A 15,221-nucleotide genomic window follows, 5' to 3' on the forward strand; every position below is an offset into this window, starting at 1 on the left:
ATAGCGGGTAGGGCTTCCCTGGTGGCGCAGTGGTTGAGAGTCCGCCTGCCAATGCAGGGGACACGGGTTCGTGCCCCGGTCCGGGAAGACCCCACATGCCGCGGAGTGGCTGGGCCCGTGAGCCATGGCCGCTGAGCCTGTGTGTCCAGAGCCTGTGCTCCGCAACGGGAGAGGCCACAACAGTGAGAGGCCCACACACCGCAAAAAAAAAAAAAGTGGGTAGTGGAAAGAGCATGTGCTTTGGAGACAGCCAGTCCTGAGTTTGAATTCTCACTCCCCATTTACTGGCAGAGAGACTGGCTGAGAGACTTGGGGCGTTATCCCAAGAGGTAATACGTGCAGAAAATATCAAGGATTATTCAAAAAATGTTCAGATATGTTTGTATGTGTCAATCTTGTAAGAAAAGTAACAATGTTTCAACCGTAAAAACCTACTTGCAATTGCAAAATGCCTCTTTTATCTGTCTCCATAGCAATCATTAGCATCTAACATAATGTATATTTTACATATTTACCTCGCTTGCTCCCTGTCTCCCATCCCCACTTTCCCCCCAAAAGTAAGAGTTCACGGTTGCAGGAATTTACTGTCTGCTTTGCTCACCATTGCATCCTCAGGAACTGCAGTAGAAACTGGTACATAGTGTCGGGTGGAGTTTCCTGATTGTGGCAGGAGTGGCCAAGGCCTGATGGGTCCTCTCTGCAGTGGTTGGGAGTCAGTCCTCCAGGCCCACTTGGAGCCTCCTCTGCTGCCTTGCCCGGATTGGTAGGCACCAGTTAAGTGAGTTAATCGTTTTTCTGCTTAAAATTGCTTAAGTTCATTCATTTTTCTGAGTCTGAACCGTTGTTATAATTTAGTAAAGGAATTATTTAGAAATAGCTGTTCTGTGAATTCACACTATAAAGGCAGAGGGTGGGGCTTATTTTGTTCTTCACTTCTGATCTAAAGAGAGGGCTTTAAGAGAACATTGAGAATCTAGTTCAGTCCATGGCAGACTGGGGGAGACACCGGAGCCTAGAGTCTGACTTCGGCTGTTAAGTATAAAGGTCACAAATGAGTGACTAGCCAGCAGCTGGTAAATAAGCCAAGGAGGGGGGAAGCAGGGACTAACTCTTGTGTTTAGAAGTTCTCAAAGACACCTGAGCCATCCGACCCGCACCATATACGGGCCGTGTGTGAGAAAGAACCTGCATGAGATCATCTCAGTTTCTGCAGGCTCCTCTCTGAAGGAGAGGATGTGATCTCAAGGGAGAGATGCTGAAGAGGCCCAGACCCTGAAGGATTCTCAATGGATACAAAAGGAGTAATCAACCAACCTCTTCCCTAGAGATGGAGGTTTCTGAAGAACCTAAGAAACACTCTGAGCCAGCTTTATGTCTGCAGGCCTCAAGGATTACCACGCCAGCTCAGAACAATGTCAGTCAAACAAGAATTTTCTTGTTCTCTTTGCTTCCTTCTTCTCCCGATTGCTGCCAACAAGCAGTTGCCCTCACCTGCTTACTAAATACAGTTTGTGCCCCATCTCTCCTCTCTTCCCCTGATAGACCCTCAACGGGGGACTGAGTTTTGATCACTGAATGGGAGTCGACCTTCTGATTGAGCTACATTTGAAGACTCAAGGTAATGACAGAATTTCTTATTATTCATAGTGACAAATGTTTTATAATAGCATACCATTATAGCTATTCAGACTTCAGAGGTCACATTTTCTTCAACTACTGAACTATACTGAAAGTCAAGTGAGATTTGAAGAGCAAGAAAAAGAAGCCTGATTAAGGGACTAGAAAGGGGCAAAATATGCAAGAATGGGAATGAGATATGAGACATATCTAGAGGTGTGATTAAAATAGTAATAAAATAATAAAGTATGTCTGCAGACAATTCTATGACAACAAATCTGAAAACCTTAGACACAGGTGACATAGATGCTTTTCTAACATAATTTAAATTTCTAAAATTATCCCAAGAGAAGGTAAAAAAAAGTCAATAATCAAAAAGTGATTGAGAAGGTTAAAAATCTGCCATTAATGAAAGCCACTAAGGCTACAGATTTTCCCAGCTGGATTGTATCAAGTCTTTATAAAAAATAGATAATTCCTATGTTACTTAAGCTACTGCTCCCCTGGAAAAAATTCTTAATATAAAACCTTATGAAGTTATCATAAAAAACAAAAATGCAGCTCAAACTCCTATGTAAATACACAAAGATCTTTGTAAAAAAAAAAAGATAGTTGTAATATCCAGAAACCTATCAGTATAAATGCTGTACATCAATCTATTAAAAAAAATCATATGGTAATATCAATACATTCTGAAAAAATTATATGAATTAATCAAAACTACAATGAGGTTTCACTTCACACCAGTTAGAATTGGCATCATCAGAAAATCTACAAACAACAAATGCTGGAGAGGGTGTGGAGAAAAGGGAACCTCCTGCACTGTTGGTGGGAATGTAAATTGATACAGCTACTATGGAGAACAGTATGGAGGTTCCTTAAAAAATGAAAAACAGTACTACCATATGACCCAGCAATCCCACTACTGGGCATATACCCAGAGAAAACCATAATTCAAAAAGAGTCACATACCACAGTGTTCATTGCAGCATTATTTACAATAGCCAGGACATGGAAGCAACGTAAGTGTCCATCAACAGGTGAATGGATAAAGAAGATGTGGCACATAGATACAATGGAAAATTACTCAGCCATAAAAAGAAATGAAATTGAGTTATTTGTAGTGAGGTGGATGGACCTAGAGTCTGTCACACAGAGTGAAGTAAGTTAGAAAGAGAAAAACAAATACCATATGCTAACACATATATAACACGCTCTGGGATGAAGTGAGAGAGGTGGCACTGACATATGTACACTACCAAATGTCAAATAGATAGCTAGTGGGAAGCAGCCGCATAGCACAGGGAGGTCAGCTCGGTGCTTTGTGACCACCTAGAGGGGTGGGATAGGGAGGGTAGGAGAGAGACGCAAGAGGGAGGGGATATGGGGATATATGTATACGCATAGCTGATTCACTTTGTTGTACAGCAGCAACTAACACAACAAGGTAAAGCAATTATACTCCAATAAAGATATTTTTTTAAATTTATGAATTAATAAGAAAATATGACAAAATAATCAACCTCAAATTAAACTAATTATCATTAAGTTAGAAAATTCTCATTGCAATTAATATGAAAAATTAGATGTAAATGTCTACTGCTGCCATTGCTTTGGAATGGTAAGTTAAAAAAAATTTAGTAAAAACATTAGAAAATAGAAGTTTTTTTTCCTAATGACAGTATTGTATGTCTAGAAACCCTAAGATTCTAATTAAAATCAGAATCAATGAAAAATAATGGATAAGAGAATTTAAGATAAAAACAAGATAAATATGTTAAGACCAAGAACTTTTGTCTATATTGTCTATAAGCAAATGGCAATGAAAATGGAAAGATAGCTGTTTATAGTAAACAGCATAATATTCTCACAGATGACTTTTAAAGAGAAAACACAGGACCTATGTTAAAAAAAATCTGTGAATCTTACTCATAGAATATTAAAGGACATAAAACAATCTTTGAAATATGGAAAAACATAGTGTGATTTTGGATGGGAAGAATTAATACAGTAAAAATGTCAATTCTTCAAAATTCTCCTATAAATTTGAGGCACTAATAATAAATAGAGCTTCATCAAGGCTGATTTCAGAATTGGATACAATGATATAAAAGTTCGCTTGGAAGAATATATGTCTGAAGCAACCAAGAAAAGTTTGATTATAGGAGAATCAGAAGCTGCGAAATACGCTTCACACATCATTCATCAGACTATAAAGTCACTACAGTCAAATCAATATGGTATTAGCCATATGGATCCATGAAAAATAGAGAATCTAGAAAATAAATGTCTGTATATGAAAATTTCATATATGGGAACGTTAGTATTTCTATTCTGTGGGAAAAGAGTGACTTATTTATTAAGTGGGGATGACAAATAGCTATTTATCCAGAGGGAAACTAAGTTGGGTCCACTCTCACTATATGTGCTGTTCAGTGCTGTAGCCACTAGCCACAAGTGTTATTTACATTTTAATGGAACTTAAATTTAAAAATTATGTTTCTCAGCTGTTTTACTCATGTTTTAAAGTGTGGCTAGTGTTTACTTTATTGGGCAGTGTAGATTATAGAAGCTTTCCAGCTTTGCAAAATGTTTTGTTGGAGAGCACTGATTTCTCTCTCTCTCCGTATAATATTTACATGTATATATTGTTTATAAATATTTACATAAACATAAAAATACAAATATATATGTATACATGTGCATTTAATTGTTCCCTATTGACTTAAAATTTAAAAATAAAACAGAAGAAAATCACCAAGGCTACCTATACAATATAGGGGTTAAGGGGAAACTTCGTAATGTTACCAGAAACCCAGAAAAAATAAAGAGATATAGTTGACATAAAAATTATAACTTTTGTATACACATTGATATCAGTATCAGTTAAGGTTCTTGGTTGAAAACAACATACATTTTAACTGTATGTTCAGAAAAGCAATTTGGAAGGGAAAATGCAACAACTATAGTGAGGGACTGCTTTTGAGAAGATAGCACTGCTGTCTCTGTAGGACATCAATACCACACTCACTGTCTTGCCTTGATCATTTCCACCTTAGAGTTATGTGCAGGTGAATCTAATAGGAAGGGGCTGGGGCATGTTCTAGTACCCTAGCTGAAAGGGAACCTGGGAAAGCAAGTTTCTACTTTCTGGCTTAGGAGACAGAACTCATAAGTGGAAAATCATCCACATATAGAAAAAGTGTTCAGTAGATCCTGGAACAGCCACAAATGTGACAAGTGTCCACTACACTAACATAAATAAAGTCAGCAGACAAACGATGGAATTGGGGGAAGGACATAAAAGGTTGCAACCCAGATGATGATGAGCATTTAACGTCTATAATACAGAAAGAATCCTTACAAATTGTAAAGAGAAAGACAAACCACTCAATAGAAAAATACTTCAAGGATATGAATAGGGAATTCACAAAAGAGTAAACTCAAATTTCCTGTCCTTAAAATAACAAGGAAGTATCACTTCACCATCGACGACTGACAAAATTGTAAAATTTCAATAAACCTACTGCTGGTGGGGATGAAGGGAATTACATATTCTTTGCTACTGGAATTATACATTATTCTCATCATTTTGGAAAACAATTTAGCAGTGCTTCTAAAATTTTAAATAACCATAGCCTTAGAGGCAACCCCATTCTTCAGAAGTAAAAGCACCACTGTATAAAAATATACATACGAGCATGTTTATTGTACTTTTTCGTAGAGGCAAGAGTCTGAAAGAGTGAATGGCCTTCAACTGAGAAAAAATTACGATACATTTACACTATGGGCTATTAAAAAGCAATTGCAACAGTGAGTAAGACCTGTGTCATTTGTCTTGGAGCGATTATGACAGTGAGTTGTTGAGTGAGAAAAGCAAGATGCAGAGAAACAACTAGAACAACACACAACACACACTATAAAAAGTGGCAGAGTTTTTACAAGAATCATAATGGGGGAGGGTGAATTGATGCAGGTGAAGAAAGGGAACAGAGAAGAAGTAGGCAAACCAAGAAAACAAGCCTTGTCAATTAAAAACATAACTAAAAATCTCATTTATGTAAAACTACCTACCTGAGTTATGTATACCTCCTTCAAGAGAAACCATAAAATAGTGTAGTCTTGGTCTATAGACTTTAGAAATGTCTAAAATATATTCTTAGGTGAAAAATTATTTCACAGAGTAATATGTAGAGAATGGGTCCATTAAAAAAAAACAAAGAAAGGTGTGTGTTTATATGTATTTGTACTGAAAAGATGATACTTATCCATTTCTTAATTCTGGTTTCCTCAGAAAGTGTAGAATTGGCAAGCAAAGGATGGTTTTACTTATTATACTAGTCCTAATTAATTTCAAAATTTAAAACACAAAAATTAAAAATATGTTAACATTCTAGAATGTATTGTAAAGGGAATAAACTCTATTAGGATTCAGAGAGTAATTAGAGACCATCACCTGAGAGAGGGAGCCTTTGGGATAGCCTCTCTGAGGAAAGTGTCTGAGCTGAGACCTGAAGAATAACAATGAGCTTTACTGTGGAGAGCTGGACAAAGAATATTCTAAGCTGAATCCACAGGGCAGAAAGGAAGGCAGGGCACCAGCTGTGTCAGGGGCACATGGATAGGTGGTGTGGATTAAGGTCAGGGAGGCAGAGACTTATAGACCACTGCTAATAAAAGTTTGAGTTGAACGACTTCTAGTCAGCAAACAGGAAAAGTACTTAAATTTTAAACCTTTTATAGCAGCTTGACATTGCTGAGGTTCCAGCCCTTGATCACCAGACTCACCTCAGTTCAGGTGAGTTTGAAGTTGGATGGTGCAGCTCATGTGGCAAATTGCTTCCAGTCATATGCAGTAGGACCGTATGTCAGTCCATGGTGCAATAGACAAAAAACAAAAGCATAAACTAAAACAAACTTATCCTCTCCACAGGTTGATAGAGAAGCACTGTCATAAGACCTGGAGAGATGTTTGGTTGCTATTCTCAAAGAGGTAGTAAGCCATTGAAATGTTTTAAAAAGAAATGACTCTTTATATATATCGTACAAAAGAATTTTCTAGTTTAAAACTAGAATTGTCCCAGCTTTCATCATGCAGAAGGGCTTGGAAAGGATCAAGAGTTAAACAGGGAGTAGTTAGGAGACTGTTGTGGTGGTGCAAGTAGGAGATGGTGGTGGCGTGGGCCAGGTGGTGGTAACTGGACTGGAGGATAGAAAAGGAAGAGTCATGAGGAGCCAGGGATGATTTCTAGTTTCCTTCCCTTCCCGTTTCTCTTCTTTCCTTTCCTTCCCTTTCCTTTTCTCTCCCTTTTTTTTTTTTTTTTTTTACATAATAACTGGTACACTATGATGATATCTATGGAGATGCAGCTAATGGGAGAAGAAAAAATTGAAGGCACAAATCAAGATTTCTGGCTTGGACAAATTTGAGTTTGAAATGTATATTACACACCAAAATGGAAATAAAGCTCATCAGAGAGGTGTGGACGAGAGGCATAATTTGGGGAGTTATTAGCACATAGGTAAAATGTGAACTATCATCCTAGTTTACCCAGGACCCTCCCTGTTTTAGTACTGAAAGTTCTAAGACCTGGGAATCCTCTTATTCCTTGGCAAACTGGGGTAGTTTAGTTTCTCACCTTATGTAGATGGTATTTACACCATGGAATTGGATAAGAGCAACGAAGGAAATCACACACCAGGATTGAGTCAGGAAAATATTAAGAGGAAAGAATCTTAGAAGAGCTCACCAGTGAGGAGGTAGGTAAAGGCAAGACAGAAAAGTGTCAAATATCTGGAAACCAAAGGAAGAGAGACTGTCAACCATAGAATGCTGGTGAAGGTCAAGTAAGAAGAGGACAGAACAGCAGATTTGGCAAGATGATGGTCATAAGTGACTGTAACAAAAGAATAGATTCTTGGGAGTGATGGGAAAAAACCTACAATGTCATAAGTTGAATAATGAATGGCAGGAAATAGGATTAATAAGTACTAAAAAAAATCATCCTAGCAGCCTTGCAATGAAGCGGAGCAGAGAAATGGGCAGTAGTTTGAAAAGACTGAAGAGAGTATAAAAATGCTGTTTATGATTTTATTTGGGGAAATGAAACTACTATGTGAGTGCAGTAGGATTGCCTGGCAGTGTTAAATAGCTGTATGAAAATTTTAGCATAAATTTCAAGTGGTTGTATTCTTCCTAGTTGTTTATCTACAATTACATTTAGCTTCTCAGATGCTGGCGTGAAAAAAAAATTTTAAATGGTTTCAGCCAATATTTGGGATTTTTCAGGGGAACGTGCTAGAGAAAAAAGGAGGCACACAAGGTAAAATAATTAAAAGGGAATTATTTCAGTTAGGTAACATGGACTAAAAGCCAGGTTAAAGGGGGAAGAGGAAACATAATTAAGTTGGAAGAGAGTGAAACGTGAAGGCAATGGGTTAGATGTTTCACTGAAGTTGAGGAATTCTGGCAAAATGAGTACTTGGGAATGCAAGCCGAAAGAACAGCAGTTGGCAGCCAGGGAAGGGAGTGACTGATTTTAAGTTTTCAGGGATGGTGAGTTACTGCTGATGCAACCAGCATCACTGGTTGGGAGCGGGTGGAGGAACAGGTAATTGAAGGTGAGGAAGGGAAGGATCTGACAGGCAGGGTAAATGGTTCATCCATGTGCATTCTGAAGTTACCGAGAATGATGGCATGGAGTTGAGATGGAGAAGAGAATGAGTCAAGAGGGACAAACTGGGTCAAAATATGAGAATAAGGAGGAGATGTAGTGGGTGGTTTAGTCTGATGGTGCAAGCTTCAGATGGGAGGGAGTGATACGTAGCCAACCCCTTACCTTCTGGTCCTGTGGTATATGGGGTATAATAGAAAAAAAACCCAAAACCTCTGCATCAGACAAGGAAGATGGTATCATCAGGACTTAAGGTAAGAAAATCATTAAAGAATTAAAGATAATTAAAACATTAATTAAAGATAGTGCTCAGAGAAGAGACTGAATTGATAAGGAAATCTCAGGATAGTATACTATTAGGATTGGCTACATAATTTTCAGGGCCCAGTGCAAAATGGACATGCAGGACATCATGTTCAAGAATCATTATGAATTTCGGGACTTCCCTGGTGGTGCAGTGGTTAAGAATCCGCCTGCCAATGCAGGGGACGTGGGTTCGAGCCCCGGTCCGGGAAGATCCCACATGCCACGGAGCAACTAAGCCCATGCACCACAACTACTGAGCCTGCGCCCTAGAGCCCACGAGCCACAACTACTGAGCCTGCGTGCCTAGAGACCGTGCTCCACAACAAGAGAAGTCACCGCAATGAGAAGCCCGTGCACCACCACAAAGAGCCGCCCCCGCTCGCCGCAACTAGAGAAAGCCCGCGCATAGCAACGAAGAGCCAACGCAGCCAAAAATAAATAAATTTACAAAAAAAAGAATCGTTATGTATTTCAAGATGGCAACAAAACATTATGTCAAATGTGGGCCCTTCTAAGTGTGGGGTCCTGCGTGACTGCACAGGTAACATGCCCATGAAGCTGGCCCTACCTATTCTGGGCCTAGGAAAAAGATTGGGGAGGGAGGGCAGCATTTGGTCAGATTAAGGGATATACTATATTTCTTTGTTTGAGGCTGCTATGTGCTAACCATTGTTTAAATGCTTAACCAATATTATCATTTAACCCTTCTAACAGGTGAGGTAGGTGGTATCTCCCTCTTCGGCAGATGAGGAACCGAACGCACTGGAAATTTAAATGATTTGCCCAAAGTCACAGTAAGTTGCAACCTGATTTTATTTGATTTGATTTGTTTTTTTACTGTTAAAATTGAGATGTAATTCACATACCATAAAATGTATACATAAAGTTTACAATTCAGTGGTTTTTAGTATATTCACAAAGTCGTGCAACTATCAACACTATCTAGTACCAGAATATTTCCATCATTCCAAAAAGAAACCCCATACTCATGAAGCAGTAACTCCCCATATCCCTTGGCAACCATTAATCTATTTTCGAACTCTATGGATGTGCGTATTCTGGGCAATTAATATAAACAGGATCATACAATATGCAACCTTTGTGTCTGGCTTCTTTCACTTAGTATAATTTTTTTAATAAATTTATTTTATTTAGTTTTGGCTGCGCTGGGTCTTCGTTGCTGTCTGCGCGGGCTTTCTCTAGTTGCGGCGAGCGGGGGCTACTCTTCGTTGAGGTGTGCGGGCTTCTCACTGTAGTGGCTTCTCTTGTTGCGGAGCACGGGCTCTAGGCGCTCGGGCTTCAGCAGCTGTGGCTCGCGAGCTCTAGAGTGCATGCAGCCTGATTTTAGATCTGCATTCCTAACTACCAGGCTGTGTTGCTTCTCAGCAGTCCTGGAGTTAATAGATGACTTGGAAGACTCAGATTTAGGGCTGACCAAAGTAAACAGCGGTATGAGATGTGACAGAATTAGTCCTCATTATGTCCCCAGAAGAAGAAGAAAAATCAGCTGCAAGGTAGTTTTTTATTTCAGTTTTATTGAGGTACAGTTGACATATAAAATTGTAAAATGTACTTAAAGTGTACATCGTGACGATACGATATACATATACACTGTGAAAGGATTCCCTCCATTTACTTAACACATCCATCACCTCACGTATTTACCTTTTGTTTGTTTTTCTTTTGGTGAAAACATTAAAGTTCCACTCCTTGAGCAAACTTCAATTAAACAATGTAGTGTTATCAACTGTAGTCACCATATTTTACATTAGATCCTCATACTTCATATATCCAAAGAAAATAAAACAGGATATAAAAACAGGATATCAAAGAGATATCTGCATCCCCATGCTTATTGCAGCATTATTCACAGCAGCCAAGATATGGAAACAATCTAAATGTCAGTCAATGGATGAATGGATAAAGAAGATGTGGTATATATATATAAATATATAATGAAATATTATTCAGCCATGAGGAAGAAGGAAACCATGCTATTTGTGACAAAATGGATGGACCTTTTGGTCTTATGCTAAGTGAAATAGCCACATAGAGAAAGACAAATACTGCAAGATATCACATATATGGGGATGTTTAAAAAAGAAAAAAAAAACACATACAGAGAGAGTTGAAAAGGGGTAGCCAAGGGCTGAAGTGTAGGGGAAATGGGAAGAGGTTGGTAAAAGGGTATCAGCTTTCGGCTATAAGGTAAATAAAGTCTGAGGATCTAATGTAAAACATGGTGACTGTAGTTAACACTGTAAGGTATAGTTTTGAATACTTAACATAAAAGCATCCTGAATCAACTCTCATGTGCTACTTTCTAAAGAGGAAAGATACTTCATTTTTTAGGAGGTTTCTGGGCATGGATTTTTGCCAAGTTGGTGTAGGTAGTAGATGAAGTAGAAGCCTCAGGTCATGAGATGACATAGCTAATCCTAGAAAACCACAATTCCAACAAAGTGTTACAATCAGAAATCATTTGAGTAAATTATCTGATGAAAGTTTAAGAAAAGTAATTGGGTAAATAAAATCATCATGATGGTGATACCACAAAAGGAAAAAAGCCCTCATATATGGATGCATTTTTACACACTGAAAAACTACCTATGTCCCTTGGAAAAATTTGTGATCTAATTTCTTAGCACTCCGTTTTGCTTTGGCTATATACATAAGAACTCAATGATCTCACCATGGACTACTTGGTCTGTATGACAAATTGGTTATCTTAGTTATGACTGAATCTCAGTTTATTCTTTGTCTCCAGATACTTTCACACTGCTATGTGTATGAGGGATTGGGGGAAGAAAAGATGCAATTAATTTCAGTCGAACTGATTATTTACCAATGCTTGTAAAAAAAAAGACACAGCTGGTTGCATGATTTATTGGCCTATGTAGTCTTTGTGCTTATTGAAATATGAATTGATTAATGTTCTCTGTCTAAACTTTGCTTTTGTTTTAATGGACTAGTAATAAATAGGAGTTTGGGTCAGTTTGATGTAATTCAAAGTAGAAAACAAAGAACAACTAATGAGTAGCTCTGCTAATTTTTTTAAGGCATTCCCTGGAGTGTAGTATTTCCTTTCTAGCTATGCATTGTAGATGACTGTATGTGTTAGCACAGTTGTGTATGTGACACTTGTAATGGCACAGCTAGATTAAAAATGGAGGAAATACATTCAGCCTCTTTCTGTTTTTTAGCATTACTGAAAAAAGGCATCTTCAATTAATTATACTTCTTATTATTTTGTAGATAACACACTTTCAAAGAATTAAAATATAATAAAACATACAGTAGTGCTACTGTATAAACTGTATCTTTCTATTATTTTGAGATCCACTTTCTGGCAGTAGGACTAGTGTCCTTATGAGAAGAGGAGGAGATTATCGGGATACACGTGCACAGAGGAGAGGCCATGTGAGAACACAGCAAGAAGGCAGCCATCTATAAGCCAAGCAGAGAGGCCTCAGGAGAAATCAACTCTGCCACCCCCTTGATCTTGGACTTGCAGCCTGCAGAACTGTGAGAATATATTTATGCTATTTAAGTCACCTGTATGTGGCATTTTGTTATGGCAGCAAATTAATATAGTTGGAAACTGTTCTATATTTTTTAAGTTGTGCTAAAAATAACTCACATCTGTTTTTAGAACTACTAGCATACATGATTGTAAGTGAATGTCAATTGGAGACTTTAAAAAAATTCAGTGTGGATGAAATTAGACACATTTTCATTTCTCTGAGTTTAACATGTTATTTATATTAGAGCAGTAAAGATTTTCACCTTTACAAATAATTATAAAACATTTAGAAAACATAGGACAAAAGAAAAACATAATTTCTTATCCTGATATATTTTGATATATCAACAAAGCCAGTAATAAAAAGTGGAGAAATTAACTCTACACACGTTTATTTGAACTAGAGATTTAAAATTTAGTATATGAATATTGTCATTAAATGTACTTCATATGTACATACACACACACACACTTTTTGAAAGCTATGTCATCAAATTCTACTGCATCAATTTAGCATAATTAATGTAACCAATCTGTTGTTGGATAATTAGAATTTCAAATATTCTCAATTATAAATATGACAAATACGATAAATTCTCTATGACAGATACTTTCAAAAATTAACATATATACATATTTTCAGCTGTCTTTCTTCTTCTAAAGCATTCTCTTCTACCTTCCAAAGAGGAAGGATACTTTGTTTTGGCAATTTCAGGTGTGGGTTTTGCTGTGTTGATCCAGGAAATGGATGAATTAGAGCAATGTATAAGTCTAAGAGGCTATGTTAATCCATGTGAGGAAGACACATGCAAGAAAAGAAAAATGTTGAGTTGAAAAGATGGAGAAAAGAGGTGAGAGAGAATAAATGGCCAGTGCTCAATTGTAGAAAGAAGTTTTGGAGAGTAATAGAGAATCGGAGACATTGGGAGCGGCTGCCAAACTGTAATGAGGATTTTAGGGAAGATAAACTGGGGAAGATTTTTGGAACTTCTGTGTAGTATGACCAAAATACCCATTCAAAAGTCCTTTTGAGGAATATGAAAATTTTCATTTTTTAAGTATTTTTGAATATTGGATGATGTTTTCTTTAAAATTTAAAAAACACTGATTAAAAACTACCACTTCATTTGTAATACATAAACAGGGATTACATATATGTGTGTGTGTGTGTGTGTATTTGCAGCTTAATTCTTGAATACACCCATAATTTATAAATAACATGCTTGATAAAAATGGTGTGCAAAATTTAAAGGTTTTAATCTATATTTTCAAACTGCTATATAAGAAATTCTTTTTATCCACTGACAGTATTTAAAAGTGCTTGTTTTCTTACCATTTCTTCAACTTTGCCAACTGATAGGTAAACAATGATGTCAAATTATTTCATTTTTTTAATCATCTTTATTGGGGTATAATTGCTTTACAATGGTGTGTTAGTTCTGCTTTATAACAAAGTGAATCAGTTATACATATACATACGTTCCCATATCTCTTCCCTCTTGCGTCTCCCTCCCTCCCACCCTCCCTATCCCACCCCTCCAGGCGGTCACAAAGCACCGAGCTGATATCCCTGTGCTATGCGGCTGCTTCCCACTAGCTATCTACTTTACGTTTGGTAGTGTATATATGTCCATGCCTCTCTCTCGCTTTGTCACAGCTCACCCTTCCCCCTCCCCGTATGCTCAAGTCCGTTCTCCAGTAGGTCTGTGTCTTTATTCCTGTCTTACCCCTAGGTTCTTCATGACATTTTTTTTTTTCTTAAATTGTGTGTGTGGATATTTTCTCGTATTACTTCTCTGTCTCTCTCTCTCATATTATTACCTTTCTCTCTCTCTCCTTCTCTCTCTCTCTCATATAAATGGCTGGCCTGTAAATTTTCTAATTAAAAATTGAATAATATCTCATGAAATATATAGTTTCCAATATTTATTTTATAAGATTTATAGCACAGTATTTTCACTTCAAATGAAATGCAAAGCTTATATGTTACATAAAGAAATCTAGTTTCAGGTAACGGTGAGATGTAATGTTTTCTAAAACTACAAAATTTTGTAGTTAGAGCTCTTAGGAAATACTGTTCTTAGTTATCATTCTCAGAATATGGATTATTTCTCTCAGTTAAAAGGGTTGACTTTCAGATTCAATCTTATTAAGTGTAATCTTGAGCTATTTGTAATGAGGTGGATGGACCTAGAGTCTGTCATACGGAGTGAAGTAAGTCAGAAAGAGAAAGACAAATACCGTGTGCTAACACATATATATGGAATTTAAGAAAAAAAATGTCATGAAGAACCTAGGGGTAAGGCAGGAATAAAGACACAGACCTACTAGAGAATGGACTTGAGGATATGGGGAAGGGGAAGGGTAAGCTGTGACAAAGCGAGAGAGTGGCATGGACATATCTACCAAACATGAAATAGATAGCTAGGGGGAAGCAGCCGCATAGCACAGGGAGATCAGCTTGGTGCTTTCTGACCACCTAGAGGGGTGGGATAGGGAGGGTGGGAGGGAGGGAGATGCAAGGGGGAGGAGATGTGAGAATATATGTATATGTATAACTGATTCACTTTGTTATAAAGCAGAAACTAACCATTGTAAAGCAATTATACTCCAATAAAGATTAAAAGAAAATCTTTCTTTTAAGAATCTGTCAGAAAACATATATCTAGCTTTCAGAGAAAATTGGTGAGTAAAACACTCATTTATATTTTTATGTTTTGTCTCCTTTGCAGTTTCAGATATTTTCTCCCCTACCTCCTATTTAAGCCTTAGGCCTCCACCTCTGCTCCCCCTTCCCTTTTCTGTTTCTTATTTCAAGTAGTAACATCTATCACTCAATCACTCAAGGCAAAACTTGCAAATCACATTTGACACCAGCTTTTCCTCTACATTTTCCAAGTGAAATCGTATCAATTTTATTTCCTGAATATATTCAATATGTTTATTTTTCTTGTTCACGGCAAATGGTGCTTAGCATAGGCCCTTATTAGCTCATCGTGGTATTCTTTTTCATAAAATTTTTAAATGCATCTTCCTCATCTAATAAATTCCAAACTCTGTAATCTGGTATATAAAGCCCCCTCTCTTCCGATCTCTTCTCT

General features: G+C 37.4%; 1 long non-coding RNA gene across 1 annotated transcript; it reads left to right on the forward strand.

Annotated features, from left to right (window-relative positions):
- The first annotated feature begins 781 nt into the window (after positions 1 to 781).
- Positions 782 to 12,862, forward strand: LOC132431005 (uncharacterized). Its single transcript, XR_009520603.1, has 4 exons — positions 782 to 1,618; positions 9,312 to 9,391; positions 11,935 to 12,122; positions 12,806 to 12,862. It is a non-coding gene; the product is annotated as an uncharacterized lncRNA (long non-coding RNA).
- Positions 12,863 to 15,221: the final 2,359 nt, after the last annotated feature.

Source organism: Delphinus delphis, chromosome 9, assembly GCF_949987515.2.
Source record: "Delphinus delphis chromosome 9, mDelDel1.2, whole genome shotgun sequence".
NCBI classification, from domain to species: Eukaryota; Metazoa; Chordata; class Mammalia; order Artiodactyla; family Delphinidae; genus Delphinus; species Delphinus delphis.